Below are 14,616 nucleotides of genomic sequence, written 5' to 3' on the forward strand. Positions count from 1 at the left end.
CAACCCCTGCCGCAGGCAGGGACACCTTCCACTAGAGCAGGGTGCTCCAAGCCCCTGTGTCCAACCTGGCCTTGAACACTGCCAGGGATGGGGCAGCCACAGCTTCTCTGGGCACCCTGTGCCAGCGCCTCAGCACCCTCACAGGGAAGAGCTTCTGCCTAAGAGCTCATCTCAGTCTCCCCTCTGGCAGGGTAAAGCCATTCCCCTTGTCCTGTCCCTACAGACCCTTGTTACTTAACTCTTTTCCTGCACAGTCTACGGAGTGCTTGATTCCGTTATCTTAATACCAAAAAATAAAGAGCAAGCATACATCTGTCCAGTTTCTCTCTGTGGAGGGAAGGGACAAAACATGAAGTGTGAGAGTTGCTATGAAGTTTGTAGTGCTCTGTACTAAGCACTCCAGTTAAATAGCTCAGTCATTCACAGTTACACTTCAGATCAGTTTGGTGCAAGCAATCAAGACTTGTATAAAGCCTGGGCCCATGCTGAACTGATTCCCAGAGCAGAACAGGAATTTGGCATGAGTTTGGCTCTGTTCTGTGATATGGCACTTGGCGCTGTGCCTCAGCCTGTCCACAAGTGATACGTTGACACCAGTGCAGAATGAGGTCTTTGCAGGCAAAAGAGAAGGAAGCTGCTGTGGAAGAATACTGGCAATTACAAGGCCACACAAAGAGGTAGTGGTAATGGCTCATACTGTAATCGGAACAGGGTATGGCTCTGTCTTGCTGTCCATAAACTGTGAGCATGAGAATGATGATGGCCCAGAGCATTTCCCCAGCTGCAGATCATTTTGAGACCATGGACTAGAGAAGCCTCACTTACTCAGCTTTGCACTTCAAAGATTACTACTGAGAACTGAGAAACACTTAAAACTGTTACTCTGTTCACCAAAGTGACATGTTCATGTCAGCTTTCCCTTGTGAGGATCCAGTTTTCCACACTGACCTTCCCTCATACTGCAAATCTGCAACTGAGAGCTGAAAAGTTGGGTTGAGATCCTCAGAGAATGACAGCAGAGCCAGTGCTAATCCTTAGCCACGAACACTCAGTGCCTCTACAAAGCAGTGCTGGGGCTTAGTTCTCAGCTGGCTCACAGGGAACCGTACCTTTATGTGAGGATCAGAGTGTTAGACAGGAGGCTAGGCCTTTAGGAACTTCAGGATAACAGTCCTGTGGTTAAATCAACACTTCCAAGCTGGGTGTACTCATAGTCACTTCTGCCAAGGAAACTATTCAAAGTACTGCGAGGGACTCGCAGGTTAACCCTTGAGGAGCTACAATCACACCCATTTTGCGAAGGAACCCTGCCAGGTCAGCCATAAAGGGCATGGCTGCACAGCCAGGATTACAAAAAGGTATTAAAGGTTTATGCTGCTAAGTCCAGGTAGGGTAAACTTGTTATACCAGCTCATGTGTTCCGGGAAAACTGCTGCCATTGGAGTAAAACACACATGGACTTCAACCAGCAGCCTCTGCCACAGAAGCAGAGGATGGAGCTGACTGATGGAAGCCGGCGAGCAGTCTTTAGTTAAGTGGTGAGTTTTATTAGCACCCACTCAAGTCCAGCTTTAGTTTTTATTCATATCCTTTTTCCAGTTTAACTTCTGTGCATGCTCAGATTGAAACGCCAACTCAGTCCCTTTCTAATAGGAAATGTTCTTTCCATACTGTTTTTTTCCAGCCTAGAAATAGTTAAGAGCCACTTTTTATTAGGTTGACATTACCACCTGAAGTGCTACTTTGACTTTTGGAAAGCCCAGCTCCATTGTCAGCTAAGCAAACACCTTGCTTGCTCAGAATTGTGGGGAAAGGCTCAGGCAGAGCTCTGTTGTAGCGTATACCATTTTCTCTCATGGCACTTAAAGCTGAACAGCTTCTGCAGGAAAAAAGGGGACAAACCTCTGACTAAATTTCCAGTTCCAGCTGAAACAGGAGCAAAAGCATGTGAAAGTGTGGAATAGGATGGAAGAATCAATGCATCTGATATGATTTGGACAAGTAAAAGCTCAATGCCGGTATCTGTTTCTGGAGGCATCACATTGTAATATCAAACATTCAGTATCATAAAGCCAACAAGTCACTTCAGCTCTCAGGCATTTATAACCACATTGTTAATTCCTACTTGGTAATAGTTACAAAACAACAGCTGTTACTACAAGCCTGCTCTTTCAGACTGACTAATAACCAAGCTGTTGCCCTTTAGCCATATAGATACTCCTCTGTTGACAAGTGACAGCATGCGAGACAGGAGCACTTGGCATCTGTGCCCTCACTCCTGCTTTGCACAAACAGCTTTGCACGAGTTGAGCACTGCTCAAATGAAAGGCTCAGCAGTCTCTGGAAGGTCTGACAGGACAGATCTTGGAACCTGCTCTGGATCTGCTTTCACTCCAAGCTTTAAGTTCTCTTGGAAAACCAAAGTAGGAATTCTTCAGTGTTTCCTGCCCCAGGCTCTTCCACACACATCGTAACTGTGCTTCCGCAAGGGAACATTTCATAGCTTCCTTGTCAGAGGAAATAAACATTGCTGCGGTTCTGCATGCTTCTACAGTCCTGCTCTGTAGCTGAGGGCAAGCAACAGTAGCTCTCCAGAGGTCACCCTGAGCTATGTCTTCCCTGCAGAAGAGAGCCAAAGTTTGGATTTATATTTAATGACTCCTGGTGTTCATTAAAACCCAAATGAGTCTTAGTTTTCTTCTGTCACATTGGGTAAGAAACACTCAATTCTTACAGGCAGAGCAGTCATGCTGCCAGATTTAAGCTTTTCTTAATCTTCTCAGGGAATGATTTACAGTGAGGAAGCACTTGAACTCCCCTGAAACAGCCATTTCCTTGAGTGGTAGCAGCCCAGTTCTGTAAGATGTATCAGTACTAAGACAAATGTGTCTGATGAAGGCTCCTGCTGATGCCAACATGAGACACCAGCAAGGCTGAGGGGTAAAAACCTGCATGGGCAGCTAAGAATGAGAGCCAGTTCCGTGTGGGATGAGTGTAAAAATACCCTATGAAATATTGCCAGCTGCTGAGTCCTCTTTGCATCATTTTAGCTTTCCACATAAGGCATTGACATGCTTCATTTGAAAGTGATTCGTATCAGCATTAAAGGTTTGTCACTTCTTTGGTTTGTTAGAGCTCTTTATTATCAGGGTTGCCACAACATGCTTTTTTGTGGATTGACAGGATCCCTGCATTCAGGATACAGGGACTGCTGAGGTGAGCAGCTCGAGAGAGGACGCCTTCAACACCGGAGAGGGGGAGAGATCAGCGTCCAGCCATAGCTACCGAGGGAGCCTCAAGTCCTCGACAGGCCCTGCCCAGGAGCCGGCAGCTCCGCGGACGCGAGCAGGGACTCACAGGGGGCGGGGCCAGGAGCGGCGGCACCAGCCCTGAGTGGGTAAAAACCTGCCCCAGGGAGCGCGGCGAGGCAGTTCGCGCGGGATGGTGAGCACCCGGCGTATGGGCAGGGCCCGCTCTGGGAGCTCTGCTCTGGCTGCCCCGGGGTTCCAGCGTAGGCACCCAGGCAGAGCAGATGAGAGGGGAGGCTGCAGTGCAGAGCTCGGGTGTAGAGGGTGCCTGCACTGGTCTGGTGAGGGGAAGGCGCACGATGGGCAGGGCTGCGCTCGGTGCTCCCTGGTGGAGGTCCTCCTGCAGCAGGGGCTGAGCTGCGGAATGCTATTAGCGGGCTGCAAGATGTCAGGGTAGCTGAGAGGAAGCGGGGCTGCTTGCTCCAGCCCCATACTGTGCGGGGGCCTCAAGCTTCCCCTCCAGCTCTTGAAGGGAAGAAGGAGGCCACCAACCCGGGAAATTGGGAATTGGTGACAAAGAAAAATAACAAAAGAAGGAGGAAAAGGACAATTAAAGGCAAGGGGCTTCCTCCAAAACCTGTTGTCCCCACGCAGAACCGCTTTGCTGTCCTGCAGGAGGCTAACGAGGAAACGCACTTGCACCACAAACAGCCGGATTATGCACAGGTAAAGATCTCTACTGGCACTACAAAGAAAAAGCGGCGGGTCATAGTAATAGGGGACTCTACTTTGAAAGGGATGGAAGCACTCGTCTGTCGGCCTGACCCCGTCTCAAGGGAGGTGTGCTGCATACCGGGAGCACAGATCAGGGATGTTACAGAGAGGCTGCCTGTCTAGTAAGTTCCATGGACTATTACCCACTCTTTGTGATCCATGTGGGTGCTAGGGATATAGGTAGTAGTAGACTGGGGACCATAAAGAAAGACTACAGAGCCCTGGGAGAGGTGGTTAGGGGCTCTGGAGCTCAGATCGTCTTTTCGTCAATTCTCCAGGACACAGGGGAGGACCAAGGAAAAGCTAGGAGGATTGGCCAGGATAATAAATGGTTAAAAGGGTGGTGTCATAGTCAGGGGTTTGGGTGTCTTGAACATGGGACTGAAGTTAGCAGGCCAGGTCTACTGGGGGCTGGTGGAGCTGCTCTGGTAAAGAAGGGGAAGAACAGTTTTGGTAGGAGGCTTCCCAGACTGGTCAAGGAGGCTTTAAACTAGATGTGTTGGGGGAGGGGGGCATCATTCCATCCCAACACACCCAGTCAGTTGCCAGCACCTATAATAAATGCTCGGAACAATGTACATATATTCCAGCTGCTCCAGCCAACGAGCCGGCTTCAATTGGAGCTTGGCTGAGATGCCTCTATATGAACGCCCGTAGCATGGGGAACAAGGAATTAGAGATGTGTGCACATCTACGGGGGTATGATATAATAGGCATCACAGAAACATGGTGGGATGGCTCCTATGACTGGAGTGTTGGAATGGAAGGTTACAGGCTCTTTAGAAAAGACAGGCCTGGCAGACGCGGAGAGGGGGAGTTGCCCTTTATGTTAGGGATAGGCTGGAGAGTATGGAACTCTGTCTGGGGACAAGTGAGCAGTTTACAGAGAGTTTGTGGGTCAGGGTTAAAGGGAAAACAGCCATGGGAGACATTACTGTGGGGATCTGTTACAGACCGCCTGATCAAGGAGAATCTGTGGATGAAGCACCCAACAGACAGATAGGAAAAGCCTCACGCTCGCAGGCCCTTGTTCTCATGGGGGATTTCAACCACCCTGACATCTGTTGGAACGATGGCACTGCATGGCACAAGCAATCCAGGAGGTTCCTCAATTGTGTGGAAGACAACTTCCTTCTGCAAGTAATAGAGGAGCCGACAAGGAGAGCTTGACCTTGTGCTCACCAACAGGGAAGGTCTTGTTGAGAATGTGGTACTCCAGGGCAGCCTTGGATGCAGCGATCACGAGATGGTCAAATTTGAGATCCCCAGGACAGTGAGAAGAGCGTGTAGCAAGCTCACTGCCATGGACTTGAAAAGAGCAGACTTTGGCCTCTTCAGGAGCCTGCTTAGTAAGGTTCCATGGGATATAGCCCTGGAGGGCAGGGGGGCCCAAGATGGTTGGTTGATCTTCAAGGATCACCTGCTACAAGCTCAGGAGTGCTGCATCCCAACCAGAAGGAAGTGCAGCAGGAGGACCAGGAGACCTCCATGGAGGATAAGGAGCTGCTGAGGAAAATTCAAAGGAAAAAAGAGGCTTATAAAAAATGGAAGCAAGGACAGGCGGCCTGGGTAGAGTACAGGGATGTTGTCCGGGAAGCTAGGGACCAGGTTAGGAAGGCTAAGGCCCAGTTAGAATTAAACTTGGCCACGGATGTTAAGGATAACAGGAAGGGATTCTACAGGTACGCAGCAAACAAAAAACAGACTAGGGACAACATAGGCCCCCTGAGGAAGCTCTCAGGAGAACTGGCTACACAGGATTTGGAGAAGGCTGAGGTTCTGAATGACTTCTTTGCCTCGGTCTTCACTGGCAAAGGCTCTGACTGCACCACCCAGGTCTTAGAAGGCAGACGCAGGGACTGTGAGAGTGAAGACCTTGGGCCCACTGTAGGAGAGGATCTGGTTCGAGACCATCTTCAAAATCTGAACGCACACAAGTCCGTGGGACCTGATGGAATCCATCCGCGGGTCCTGAAGGAGCTGGTGAATGAAGTTGCTAAGCCACTGGCCATCATATGTGAAAAATCATGGCAGTCAGGTGAAGTTCCCGACGACTGGAAAAAGGGAAATATAACCCCCATTTTCAAGAAGGGGAAAATGGAAGACCCGGGGAATTACAGACCAGTCAGTCTCACCTCTGTGCCTGGTAAAATCTTGGAGCACATTCTCCTGGAAGGCATGCTAAGGCACATGAAAAACAACAAGGTGCTTGGTGACAGCCAGCATGGCTTCACTAAGGGGAAATCCTGCCTTCTATGATGGGGCTACAGAACTGATGGACAGGGGTAGAGCAGTTGATGTCATCTACCTGGACTTGTGCAAAGCGTTTGACACTGTCCCACACCGCATCCTTCTCTCTAAATTGGAGAGATATCAATTTGATGGATGGACCACTCGGTGGATAAAGAACTGGCTGGACGGCCGCACACAAAGAGTTGTGGTCAATGGCTCAATGTCCATCTGGAGACCAGTAACGAGTGGTGTCCCTCAGGGATCGGTGTTGGGACCGGTCTTGTTTAACATCTTCATCGCTGACATGGACAGTGGGATTGAGTGCGCCCTCAGCAAGTTTGCCGATGACACCAAGCTGTGTGGTCCGGTTGATATGCTGGAGGGAAGGGATGCCATCCAGAGGGACCTTGACACGCTTGTGAGGTGGGCTGATGCCAACCTTATGAAGTTCAACCACGACAAGTGCAGGGTCCTACACCTGTGTCGGAGCAATCCCAGGCACAGCTACAGACTGGGCAAAGAAGAGATTCAGAGCGGCCCTACGGAGAAGGACTTGGGGGTGCTGGTCGATGAGAAAATGAACATGAGCCGGCTTCAGTGTGCGCTCGCAGCCCAGAAAGCCAACCGTATCCTGGGCTGCATCAAAAGGAGCGTGACCAGCAGGTCGAAGGAGGTGATCCTGCCCCTCTGCTCTGCTCTTGTGAGACCTCACCTGGATGCAGTTCTGGTGTCCTCAACATAAAAAGGACATGGAACTGCTGGAACAAGTCCAGAGGAGGCCACGAGGATGATCAGGGGACTGGAGCACCTCTCATATGAAGATAGACTGGAGAAGTTGGGGCTGTTCAGCCTGGAGAAGAGAAGGCTGCGTGGGGACCTAATAGCAGCCTTCCAGTACCTGAAGGGGGCCTATAGGGATGCTGGGGAGGGACTCTTCGTCAGGGACTGTAGTGACAGGACAAGGGGTAATGGGTTAAAACTTAAACAGGGGAAGTTTAGATTGGATATAAGGAGGAAATTCTTTCCTGTTAGGGTGGTGAGGCACTGGAATCGGTCACCCAGGGAGGTTGTGAGTGCTCCATCCCTGGCAGTGTCCAAGGCCAGGTTGGAAGAAGCCTTGTGTGGGATGGTTTAGTGTGAGGTGTCCCTGTCCATGGCAGGGGGGTTGGAACTAGATGATCTTGAGGTCCTTTCCAATCCTAACTATTCTATGATTCAGTGGTTCTATGGAGATATTTGGGAACACACATTTGCATGGTAGCAAGTTTCTTCTGGTCTTGAAAGAAAGCAGCATCCTCAGGAGTAACATCAAGTAGATCAATGAAGGTCAAGAGTCTTGTTTCTCAGGCTGGCCAGCAGAGCACTGGCTTAGCAGATTGTGTTTTGTCTGGAGACAAGGACCCATCAGTTACAGGCGTCACATAAAAGGTGTGCGTGACAAGGCTCATTACTTAGTGGCAGTGTGTGCTTCCAGCTGACCTTTCAGCTGTAGAGGCATCTGCAGCTCCAGTTCCCCCTCTGGGTAAAATCAGACAGATCCTCTGTTCATTCTCACAAACACTTCGGGTAACATCTTGCCTTCAGTCTGTGTCCAAACCTGATGCTTTACAGCAAACTTGTGTGACTATTTCAGTGAAACCCATTGCAAATGGAGGTGTAGCATTGGAGTATCTCAGGTTCATCAACCACATCTGGAGAGATTTGATGGCATATAAAACTCTGCCCCTGCAGGGTAGGCTTCAGCTGAACTGCTGTGGGTTTATGAACCACAGTGTTGCCTCACCAACCAAGAACTCAGGTCAACCTCAGCTTCCAGAAGGGGTGTCTACAATGCTATTTAGTATATTTAACAAAGGAAAAATGCATCCTCAGGGGTCCTGAGCAACGGTTAATAACAGCCAGTGACAGTAAATGAGTGGTATTATAGAGGTTTTGGTAAAGGAGCTCAACTAATGGCTTTAAGCACAGTAGAACAAAGCTGCTAGGAGCTGGATTTGGAGGGAGCCGAATACTGCAGTCTTCATTGATTCTGCAACTGCTAAGGCAGCTTAAGCAACACAAACCATGCTATCATTCATCATTCCATCATTCTAATTGGGTTATTGTACTTTATATTCAAATACTGTGATAGTAAACCACTCCTAGATACTGTAAATTGATGGATACTTGCTATGTAAATGTGATCAATTCTGCATTAGTTTATGCATAATTCTGCATAAGCTCCAGCATTCGCACTAGTGCAAGTGCCAGTGATGCTGTGCCAAAGGTTAGGACAAGGTGTGACAGTTGGCTGCCTGCAGCTGGTGACATGCCAGACTCGCAGGCATCGGTGCGTTCGATCGGGTGATCCTAAGTGTAAGCAAATAGAAATGTTTGCCACAGGTTTGAAGTGGTTTGAGCCTGTGGCCTGAGAGGAGGAAAACCCTTTTTATTGTCTGTTCAGATTGCGTGAGGAAACCTACAAAACCTGTCAGGAGCTTCAGTAATGCCTCGAACTGTCCTGATCTGCATTGCAGGAAGGCACAAGCTGAACACACAGCACTGTAACTGCCACTGTATGGTCTGTTATAGCCCTGGCTCTCTGGCTGGTGTTCAAAGAACCTGCCGAGCCATGAACAATTCAGATCAAGGTGAATGACTTCCTAGTGTTACAGTTCATAGTCCCAGTGTTCAGGGTGTGTTTATCTTGTTCCCCATCTGTGCAAAGTGTGTGGCTTTCAAGGAGTGCTTGTGTAACATGCTCTGGCAATGCAGTTTATCAGGCAAGTACATGAACTGCATGAGTCTGTACAGCCTACGCTGACTGACACAAGAAACAGTGCAGAAGCTGGTTCTGTGTTGGACTCGACTGGCCATGAGGCAGGTGGAGGCTTTGAGAACCATTTGAATAACTGGCTCCCTTCATAAACTGGTGCAAATATATAACTTCTTGAGTAGTCACTTAGGGTTATTGTAACTGTCAATAGCTTGCTAGTTTGAAGCTGGTGAGGTCCTTTCCAACCCTGACTATTCTATGATTTAAAAACCTGTTAAATAAGTATTTCTGTATTTGTGTGGAACAAAAATGCAGCTTTTACTGGGAACGTGCATAAAAGCTGGAGCCTGCTTTCCAGCACTTAGTACCTGCAGCAGGAGGATGGAGTATAAAGAAGACAGCACTTCCATGTGTACCTCCTTGGTACAGTTTGAGAATCCCTTGGTTCCATTCACCTCAGGGCAAAACTATGGCAGAAATGTTTGCTGGGAAGCTCTCTGCATGCATGGTGGGAGAGGAGATGCTGTTTGCTACCACCTAAACTTATCTTCTTGTGGTATCCCCAGCTTTGACTTCCAGGTTGATGTGAGTATAACCCTTTAAAAAGGGAAATACGTGAGACAAGGAAGGAAGAGTGTGGTTGAGGATGGTGAAAGTTCTTTACAACTTTTGCCTTTGCAGTTCAGCACTTCAAAGAGCAGGAAATGGAGAATTACAAGTTCCTGGTGCAAATCTGTACATCCTGGGAATGTGCCTGGGAATTGCCTTTTTGGATTTCCAGTGGAAATACTTGTAGGGATTTGAACCATCCAAGCAAATCTTTCCAGTCAGCTGAGGGGCTAAAGTACCACAGTACTGTATGGGGACTTTATGCATAGTGCTCTGCAGCATGCAGAGAGAAAGGGTTTTGCCAGGAATAAAATATGGAACAGAAGAATCCAAGTGTTGTTGTCAGGACAGGCTAGCCAGGGTCTCAAACATGAATCAGGAATGGGAGGTGCAAAAGTGAAGCTGCCATCCCACTAACAATGTGGAATGGGTGGTAAATGGAAACAAGACCCAAAAATGAGACTGAGTGCTCAGGTTGGACTGCAATCTTAGCAGCAAGCTGGAAAGGCCATACTGTGATTTTGGTGTCTGGGAAGGGGGAGGAAAGAATAGGTACTAGTGAGGTAGGATAACCAGCATTGCAGTGAGCGGAGTAGGTTTAAAGGGTGGACTTTCCTTCTGGAACAATAATGAATTATTTTCCCTGCCTGTCGGTCACTGAAAGAACAGAATTCAGTTTCAATGCGGACAGACTGGAACATGTCCCATTTCTGCTTGCTCTACACTGCTCCAGGACAGATGAGCTGGCTGGCGAGATCACATTAAAAGCCACTCGACTGACACAAGTAACTAGAAAAGTCAGTTTAGGCTTCCAGGGAGAAGACATTGATGGCATGGAAGGCAGAAGAAAGATGAGATGTAGCTGGAGAAGATGTGTAGGCAGAATCTCCTCTGGATAAGAACAGAGATTTCCTGTAACATGGATTTCCATTCCTGCTATTTCATTTGTTAAATGCAAGTTTGTAGCTTCACTGCCAAGAGGTCTGAGGTTTTTGAACAGGAGGATATGACTATAAAGTAATTTAAGAGACAGAGTTTAGAAGGCAGGTCAGGCCAGGTCATGGGTAAAATCCGAAGGCAAACAGATTCAGCAGAGGAGAGATGGAGAAGGAAGAATGGCCAACAGGAAATGAAGCTACAACAATAAACCTTATCCTGAAAAATGCCAGATTGTTTTTCATTCCAGTAGGACGATCTGCCTTGGTTCTCAGGGTAGGACTCCGTTTGGTGGGATAGTAAAGAAAACAACTTGTTCTCTGGGGAAAATGTGTTGTGCCGGATGTACAGGCGCTGGGTGAAGCGCTGTGCGCTTCCTGCTGAAGTCAAATTTCAAATGCATGGAATTTAGATTAATTGGACTAAAGATATGAAGTGATGACTCCCACAGAGCAGAGAAAAACATGTGCAGTGTCCTGTGCCCACAAATTCAGCTGGGGTAGAGCCCAGTCCCCACTGCACCAAGAATTTGCAGCTCCCTTGGCTGGGTTATGTGAGTCTTGTTCACTGTGGTCCAGTTTCTGCAGACTTTTCCACTGAATGAGAGGTGTGATGGAGGGAGCAGGGTCTGCTTCACTCAAAGGTGAATCCTGCACCAGCTGGGATCTATCCATAACGTGCTAGGGAAAAGGAGTCATGGAACGGAAGAGGGAGAGAGCTGCTTGTAGTTCCCAGTGCTCCCTTGAGACCAAGGAGCTTCCTTCCTTGCTTCATCTCTTGATGTAGCAGGCCTTGCAGCCTGTAGTTTCCTTGGACTGGTGCTGTTGTAACATATGGGTTTTGGAGAAGAATAGTTATGTGTAATAGTTCTGGCTCACTGAATTCTACCAGTGCCATCAGCTTGAGCACAAAGCGTGTTAAACTGCACATTGCCCTTGTAAAAACTTCAGTCAGAAGTGACCCTGTTGCCTCTCTTACAGCAGAAAACCTCAAGCTTCAGCAGGGATGGTTATAGCACAGCAGTGGTTGGGATGTACTTGGCTCAGTACTAAATGTATTTGAAGGTAGTAAGTCAAAAAGTATCTGATCATAGACATGGATGGGGAGCCACTGATGCTTTCCATGTGTTTTTAGGATTAGGTTTTGGTCACTAAGTGCTGGATGAAGGACCAAGGTCAGCATGTGAAGATATTTGAGTGAATTTAATACTGGTTAGAAACAATAATATGTGCTAACACCTACATCAGGAGACTGACTTGCAATTCATTTGAAAGAATAGGGGGAAATGCTCTCTTTCTCAAACCCTGGCCAAGAGTTGAAGGCTCTGGAAGTCAGCTTTGCCTTGAGAAGATCATTGTGTTTTCTAGTAGGTGATGATTCTTTTGTCTCAAAAACATTATTTGGAGGAGAAAGGAGACGGAACAAGCCTCCAACACCCATTTGGTTGTTGTCAGCAATGTAACATGAGGCAATGTGAGCTCTTAGGCTGACAAATTATTCTAGGCTTTAGAAGGCTTGTTTTGCCAGCTATCTGTATATTAGAAATATAAAACATCATGTGACAGTACTTTGACATAAATTTGAGTGATTTCTTTTTGCTTGCCAGTCTCTGGTGACTTTATAGACTTTGCAGTTGCAGAGTGCCATTGGGAGGATTAAGTGGTGATTTGCCAGTCTTTGACACAGACTGAAATGAGTGCAAAGGCTTTTTGAGTCTTACAGGCTATCATGCCAGGACATGCCAAAGAAGCTCTAGGAAGATGGAAATGCTTGTGGGTTTATTAAGAAATGTAAGGAATGTGGAGTATTTCACATCAATAAATGTCAATCTCTAGCTTCCAGCTCACGACTGCTGAGACAATTTCCTCCTGCTTGAGCAGAAGTGTGGAGGGATAACAACCAAGCTGGAAAATATTGGCTCTCAGCCTTTACCATGAAGTGGAGGAAAAGAGCACATGATCATCTTTTCCTTTCCAGTAATTCTATCATCACCTTTGAGGTACTCACACAAGAATAGAGATGCTGGTTAGTAGCAGAAAACAGCAGTGCCATAGTCTTTCAGAGGCCACCTGCATCACAAGGTGGCACGTACTGCCACAGGGTGCTGACTGCACAGGAGGTCAATGGTAAGATGTGCAGAAAAACGCTCTGTGAGACAGCTTTCTGTATTTGTCATGCATGGCCAGAGTTAAGTCTTCTCATCTGTTCTCACTGCTTACCTATTGGTGGCTCTTGCTGGCAGAGACAAATATCTACTCTGTGCTTCCCTGACTGGTGAATGGGGATGGGCCTCCATAGACACCACATGCTGCAGAAGCAGCTCCCCAGTGTGAATGCTTGGGATTTTGGCCTTCACCGTGGCTGACTGGAATTTGCAGCTCTGTGGCCAAACACTGCCCAGACAGCAAAGGACATTTTAATACCAAATCCATGAACAAATCAATTTACTTCAGTAAGCTACTTAGGGGCCCATCTGGTAGCTGCTAATTTGCAGACTGGGCCATCTGCCACTATCACAAGCTGGGAAGACCGGGAAGGTTACCCAACAGAGCCAACAGTTTAGCTCTGTTTTCATTCCCCCCCTCCTCAGTGCTGTGGTTTGTGTCACTGCTCACTGACAGCAATGGCAGCGGCTTCTGTCCTGAAATCCAGACTTCTCCAACCTTGGATAATGTTGAGTGCCCGGGAGCCGCTGCTGCTGTTACTCAGCAGTTGTCCCTGGCTATGTTTATGCAGCATTCAAGCTCCTGACAGCAGGATGCTTTGGGAAGCTGTGTTTCTACCCAGCACCTGGATATTTTAGCTTGGTGTGACAGGATATGTGGAAAATGTATCGTTAATGTGTGTTATTAAAGCCTTCCCCTCTTAGGCTTCAGAATGCCTTTGCTGGAAACAGTAAGATACGTGATATGAAGAGTAAATCTTTCAAGAGCTGTAGATTTATTCTCAGTTTGAGTTGGTTTTGAAGATGTCTGGGGACTTGAGAGATGAAGGTAATTGCAGATTCTTCAGTAAATGTCAGCTCCAAAAAGTGGTCATAGAATCCCATCCTGGTTTGTGTTGGAAGGGACCTTAAAGCTCATCCAGTTCCAACCCCCTACCATGGGCAGAGACATCTTCCACTAGAGCAAGTTGCAGTGTGGGGTCAGTCCAGTACTGCTGGTATTCAGGAGGCTGCGACGACCATAGAGCACAGCTCCCTGTGTCTGGATCACGATGTTTCCCGTCCATGGCATGCTGCCATTGTGTTCCTCAAGGTGTATATAACTTGCCAGCATTTTCCTTCAAATGGGAATGCAAACGAGCCACCAGCTTCAGCTCTAGAGTGCGAGCACTTCTCTGCTATTGAGCCTGTGTAATCTGAATGCTTAGTTGAGGCCAGTTTCATTTCTTCTCTTTCTCTGGGGCATCTATCTCCATGACTGCTCTTCTGCTCTAGTTGGGCACTCAGCCCTTCATGAGTGAGCTAATGGTTGGTATTGGTCAATGTTTATGTTACTAAGTCTCATCATCTTGGCGGATGTCAGCTCTAACAGTGCTTGTAACTTGGATACAGTTTTCTGTTTGAAGATGGTGTGGTGAAGCTGAGCTGAATGTCTTACTACAGGAGAAAATTCAAGGAAAAACCTTAGGGAAAAAAAACAAACTAGGAAAAGCCTTAGTCTGAATACAGTTTTCCTTTACAAATATATTTATATGCCCTTCAAAAAGAGTAGGAATTTAATCCATGCTTCTTTTCTGCTGACTGGATAATGTAGGCTCTGGCAGCCTGAGCAGTGGAAGTGGTGGCATACAGGATTTACATGTTCTTCAACTGTTAGCTGTACAGATGGAGAAAACCAAACCAGTGCAACAGACCCAACACTGATCTGAAGGTCTGACCCTGAGAACTCCTTTGGGCTTCCCTGCATTAAGATGCAGGTCTTCCTAAGAAGGGAAACCCCAGCAGCAACAAAGCAAAACCAGCTTTTGTTATAAAAGGAAAGACCCAAAGCCTTTCCTTACTTCTTGAGACTGAAGGTATTCTGCCTACCAGGACAAAGGCTTCCTACTGGAAGTTTG

Source organism: Lathamus discolor, chromosome 3 (genome assembly GCF_037157495.1).
Source record: "Lathamus discolor isolate bLatDis1 chromosome 3, bLatDis1.hap1, whole genome shotgun sequence".
Classification (NCBI taxonomy): Eukaryota; Metazoa; Chordata; class Aves; order Psittaciformes; family Psittacidae; genus Lathamus; species Lathamus discolor.